This window comes from Enhydra lutris, unplaced genomic scaffold (assembly GCF_002288905.1).
Source record: "Enhydra lutris kenyoni isolate GAN:26980312 unplaced genomic scaffold, ASM228890v2 scaffoldscaffold21, whole genome shotgun sequence".
NCBI classification, from domain to species: Eukaryota; Metazoa; Chordata; class Mammalia; order Carnivora; family Mustelidae; genus Enhydra; species Enhydra lutris.
Window position 1 is genome coordinate 42,098,913 of NW_019154105.1, and position 6,000 is coordinate 42,104,912.

The following is a 6,000-nucleotide window of genomic DNA, read 5'->3' on the forward strand; positions in this document are numbered from 1 at the left end:
TTTTCTCTATCTTTGATGCTTTTGTCTATAAACATTTTTGAAAGTCTCTCATGCTAAAAAAACAGAATAATAATCTGCCTTCTCCTTAAATTTACCTTCGGTTTACTTCTTCTTGCTCTTCTTCATTAAACTTCTTAAAGAAGAAGCAATACTATTTTCATTTTGTCACTAATAATCAGCCCTCAATGACTTGGAATCCCTCTAACTATTTAAATCCCAGTCACTTCATTAACAACTGTAATTTCTTCTCTTTGCCATCCTACTTCTAACTCTGCAAAATTTACCACCATTGATTCCTCTCTTGTCATGTATATCCTATTCCCCCAACTGGGGTTTTGAAATTATATCTTCTCTTGGTTTCCTCCTATATCCATTTTCCTACTATCTGTTTTTGTCTCCAAATTAACAAATTTTATAGCTAATCTTTGCTTTGTCTATAGTTTGTAGGGACCCCCAGATATATTTATTTTCTGTTATCTTCTTTTTTAGTTCATATGACATATATTTTCATGGGTGAAACTAACATCCGTACACGTAAACTCTCAGTCTTAAATCTTTGTTTCCTATCTCACTAAGATTCTGCATACACAAACTATGAAATCCCAAGAGGATATCTCCTCTTCAGTGGATAAAGATCAGTTAAGCATTCAAAATGCCATACTCAATTTTTCTTCACTTCCATTTTATTTTCATATCTATTACTTTTCTTTTGAAATATTTTTAAAATGACTTCAATATGTACTTTCTATGAAAAATAGCTATATTCAATAAGATTTTATAATATCTAGTTGCAAATCATATATGATTTAAGTATTACTCATACCCATAACTGAGAAGGCTATTAGGAGTTTGCAGATACTGAAGACTTTATTTCAACCTCAATTAGTTTCCAAAATCATGGCTTGCCATAAGCCACTAGGGAGTGAATTTCCTGAAGTGGAACATGCCTAATTATTTCTGCTCTATCCTTGGTATCCATTAAATTTTGCCACAATGGTATCTATGAATTCTACACAATTTAAGCATTTTTAGATAATATCAAGATAATAACAGTAGAGTCCTCTAATGATTAGGACCAGGAAAAATGAGACATGGCTTAATGTTACATTAAAATAATACCTCAAGTTGCTATAACGTTGATGTTTTTTAAAGTGTTTTCATGATAATATATTTCAGGTTTCAATTGTTAATAAAATCAAGCTCTCAAAATATTCTTTAACATATAATATATACAAGGTTTTTTTTTGTTGTTGTTTGTTTTGTTTTGTTTTGTTTTCTATCCACAGCATAGGTTATTGTTTATTAGGGTAATACACAAAACTTATAATGAATCAGTTTATAATGGATGAACATAGAGGGGGAAAAAAAAGAACCCTATGTAACTATTGCCACACACTTTTACTTTTTCTGCTGTTCTATAATATACCTGATCTTTTCCTGCAGAGATGAATTACATTTAGTTTTGATTACAGTAAAAATTTTATGGGGCTCATGTTAAAAATCAGTCACACATCAGGGAGAAGAAAAGAGATTTTAGAAGTAGAGTTCACTTCTTCACATGACTGACATGGTAATGAGACTTTTCAGGGGTAACATTTTGGGCTATTTTGTTTTACAAGTTCAATAAGCTTTGATCTTCTAGCTGTTCTTTAGGACCTTTTTTAACACAAATAATGTTGAGACAAAAAAGACAGTTACTTATTCAAAAGTAAATGGAATATTAGAGAGGGCATGGACTGCATGGAGCACTGGGTGTGGTACAAAAACAATGAATACTGTTATGCTGAAAATAAATTTAAAAAATAATTAAAAAAAAGTAAATGGAAAAGTTTGTTTTTGTAAGTTGAACATTGAAGATACGCTTCAAAATATTCATGTGCAGGAATGAGTCTATCAATTATTGACAGACAACTACCTCAAGGCAGAGACATACTTCCTTCAAAAATGTATGTGATTATTTATTCATTTATCACTTTTTATTATTAACTGGGGATGCTCATTGATTTTACCTCTAGGTAAATATACAGAAAGAAACAGCTTTAATCACTCCTCTACCTGATTGATCCTTTCATGTCATTCAGATAAAAGACTGAATAAATAGGACGACTTTACACTTTGATTCATAGGTCAAGGCTCACACTCTTGTGTCTCTGGAAAGCAATTCAGAAACATGAAGTTAGCAGGAGAAACAAGTTGGCCTCCCTCTAGTACACACATAAAGTTTTTGGGGTTTTATTTTTTTTAGCAGTAAAAAATATCCTTGATAGTATTAGACAAACTTTAATTTGAGATGATTAGCTATTTAATTAGGTATTTTTTGGGGTGTAGGAAATTAGGAGATGGTACTACTACTACTACTACTACTACTACTACAGTAATAATAATAATAATAATAATAATAATAATACAGTGAAACTATTACCACTATTTATTGAAGATTCATGATGTGTTAAATACTGCTTTAAGGGTTTTTTTTTCCCCCAAACTTAGACAGTTTAATCTCCACAGATACCTTCTGAAGCACTATTGTCATCTTACAAGTGAGGAAAATGAAGCACAGAAAGTCAATTGGACTTCCCCAAAGTTACTTCATCAATAAGTAATAAAGCTGGAGTAGGTAGTCATATAGGCTGCTTCCAGATTTTACAATAATCAATAGCAACTTCTGGTTTTAAATGCCCATAAGGTGTTCCAGGGCACTCTGCATTTGCTGGTATGGAACTTAGACCCAGTGCCTAAAACTCAGTCTAGTTATGTTCTATGCTTGATTATTGGATTGGGTTCAATCACTGAATTTAGTGCCCCCTTCTAGATCCAGTAAATAAATATTCTGACATTTTAGTTCAAGGGTCATTTACATTATTATTTTGTTTTTCTTCATGTTACTTGCTAGAGAATATCAGATGATTTTATCAAGGATTTTTAAAGCAACTAATGCCTTAGTCATACCATATTGTAATAAAAACTTCATAAATTATTTTAAGAAAAATAATGATTCTTATATTTAATTATAAGTTCAGCTATTTTTCCTCATTATGCTTGTGAAAACTCACAAGAGCACAGAAGTGTTAAAACAAAGTTGAAAGCATATTTTAATTTTCAAATGTCTAGAAGATATTTGAAAATTTCAGTTTCATTGGATGTAAAATTGAAATTAGATCTTCACTTACAAATGTGGACAGGTTAAGTGTGTTTCTCAACTGTTTCTTTAGAAACAGAAATTTAATTATATCATTTATAAGTAACATATTAATTATATTTTAAATTATAATATTTATGTGAGTTTTAGGATATGAGGACTGAGTAAACGATCAAACACTACATGTACAATTCATAAACTTTAAATTTATTTTTCTATTTTTTAATTTTTTTTCCTGGCACTTAGTACACTTTATTTTATTTTATTTTATTTTATTTTATTTCTTTTCAGTATTTCAGTAAACCTGAAATTTAAGCAAGTACATTAATTAATCAAATAAATTTACCTCCTAAATTCTGAAGGTGAATTTTGGGTAAGGTTTCTGAATCTAGACGTGGCTGAATATAACATAACTTTTCCCCCACCCTAGGAAATATGTAGTTTCTTTATCTTGTATAATTGCTCTGGTTAGGACTTCTACCACCATATTAAATAAGAATGGCTAGAGTGGATACCCTTGTCTTATTCCCGATCTTAGAGAAAAAGCTTACAATATTTTACTGTTGAGTATGATATTAGTATTGGATTTGTCATGGCCTTTATTATGTTGAAGCACATTTCTTTTTTTTTTTTTTTAAGATTTTATTTATTTATTTGATAGATGGAGATCACAAGTAGGCAGAGAAGCAGGCAGAGAGAGAGGGGGAAGCAGGATCCCTGCTGAGCAGAAAGCCCGATGCGGGGCTCGATCCCAGGACCCTGGGATCATGACCCGAGCCGAAGGCAGAGGCTTTAACCCACTGAGCCACCCAGGTGCCCCGAAGCACATTTCTTTTGTACCCAATATGTTGAAGGTTTTTATCATGAGAAGATGTTATCTGTCAATTACTTTTTTTGTGCCTACTAAGATGATTATATGACTTTATTGTTCATTTTATTACTGTGGTATGTCACATTTATTGATTTGTTCATGTTGAAACATTATTGTATACCAGGGATAAATCCCACTTGATCAGGGTGTATGATCTTTTTAATATGCAAGAAAAGGTATCTAAATCAGAAATGAAGAAGTAAAATTATTTTTGTAAACACTTTGTTTATTAAAAAAGACAGTAAGAGAGGGAACACAAGCAAGGGTAAGTGGGAGAGGGAAAAGCAGGCTTCCTGCTGAGAAGGGAGCCCATTGTAGGGCTTGATCCCAGGACCCTGGGATCATGACCGGAGCCAAAGGCAGACACTTAACAACTGAGCCACCCAGGCACCCCAACACTATAAGACTTTGACAAAAGAAATTAAAGAAGATACAAACAAACAGAAGGATAGATTGTGTTCATGGATTGGAAAATTGATATTGTTAAAATGTTCATACTACCCAAAGGAATGTATGCATTCAATGTGATCCCAGTCAAATAATACCAGCAATTTTCACAGAACTAGAACAAACAATTCTAAAATATTTTTGGAATCAGAAAAGACCCCATATAATCAAAGTAATGTTAAAAAGAAAAGCATAGGGGGAGGCATCACAATCCCAGACTTCAAGCTGTATTACAAGACAGTATGATACTGGCACAAAAGCAGACACATAGTTCAATAAAACAGAAGACAGAACCCAGAAATGGACCCACAACTAATGGTCAACTAATCTTCAACTAGAGTAGAAAATAATATCCAATGGAAAAAAGACAGTCTCTTTAACAAATGGTGTTGGGAAAACTGGACAGCAAAATGGAAAAGAATGAAACTGGACCTTTCTTACACCACACACAAAAATAATTCAAAATAGGTGAAAGACCTCAATTTAAGACAGGAAACCATACAAATCCTAGAGGAGAGTACAGGCAGCAACCTCTGTGACATTGGCCACAGCAACTTTTTACTAGACATGTCTCTGGAGGGAACAGAAACAAAAGGCAAAAATTAACTACTGGGAGTTTATTAAGATAAAAACTGCACAACAGAGGAAACAATTCAACAAAACTAAAAGGCAACTGAAAAAATGGAATAAAATATTTGCAAATGACATATTGGATAAAGGGCTCATATTCTGAATGTATAAAGAACTCATCAAAATCAATACACACAGATACACAGACACAGACACACACACACACAATCCAGTCAAGAAATGGGCAGAAGACATGAACAGACATTTCTTTAAAGAAGACATACAAATAGCTAACAGACAAATGAAAAAATGCTTAACATCACTCATCATCAGGGAAATACAGATCAAAACCACAATGAGACACCACCTCACACCTGTCAGAATGGCTGAAATTAGGAACTCAGAAAACCATTAGGAGAAAGGGGAACTCTCTTGCATTTTTGGTGGGAATACAAAATGGTGCAGCCACTCTGGAAAACAATAAGGAGTTTCCTCAAAAAGTTAAAAATGGAGCTAACCTACGACCTAACATTTGCACTACTAGTTATTTATCCAAAGAGATACAAAACAGCTGATATGAAGGGGCACATGCATCCCAGTGTTTATGGCAGCACTATCAATAATAGCCAAATTATAGAAAAGCCCAGGTGTCCATCAACTAATGAATGCATAAAGAAGATATAGTATATCTTTCTTTATGTAGATAGAGAAATATAGGGTATTATTCAGCCATCAAAAAGAATGAAATCCTGCCATTTACAATAACATGGATGGAAATAGAGTGTATTACACGAGACAAAATATGTCAGTCAGAGAAAGACACATATTCTATGATTGCACTCATATTTAAATGTAAGAAACAAAACAGATAAACAGGGGAAGAGGAGGAAAAATAAGGTAAAAACAGAGAGGAAGGTAAAACATTAGAGACTCTATAGTTAAGAGAATAAACTGAGGATTGCTGGAGGTATGG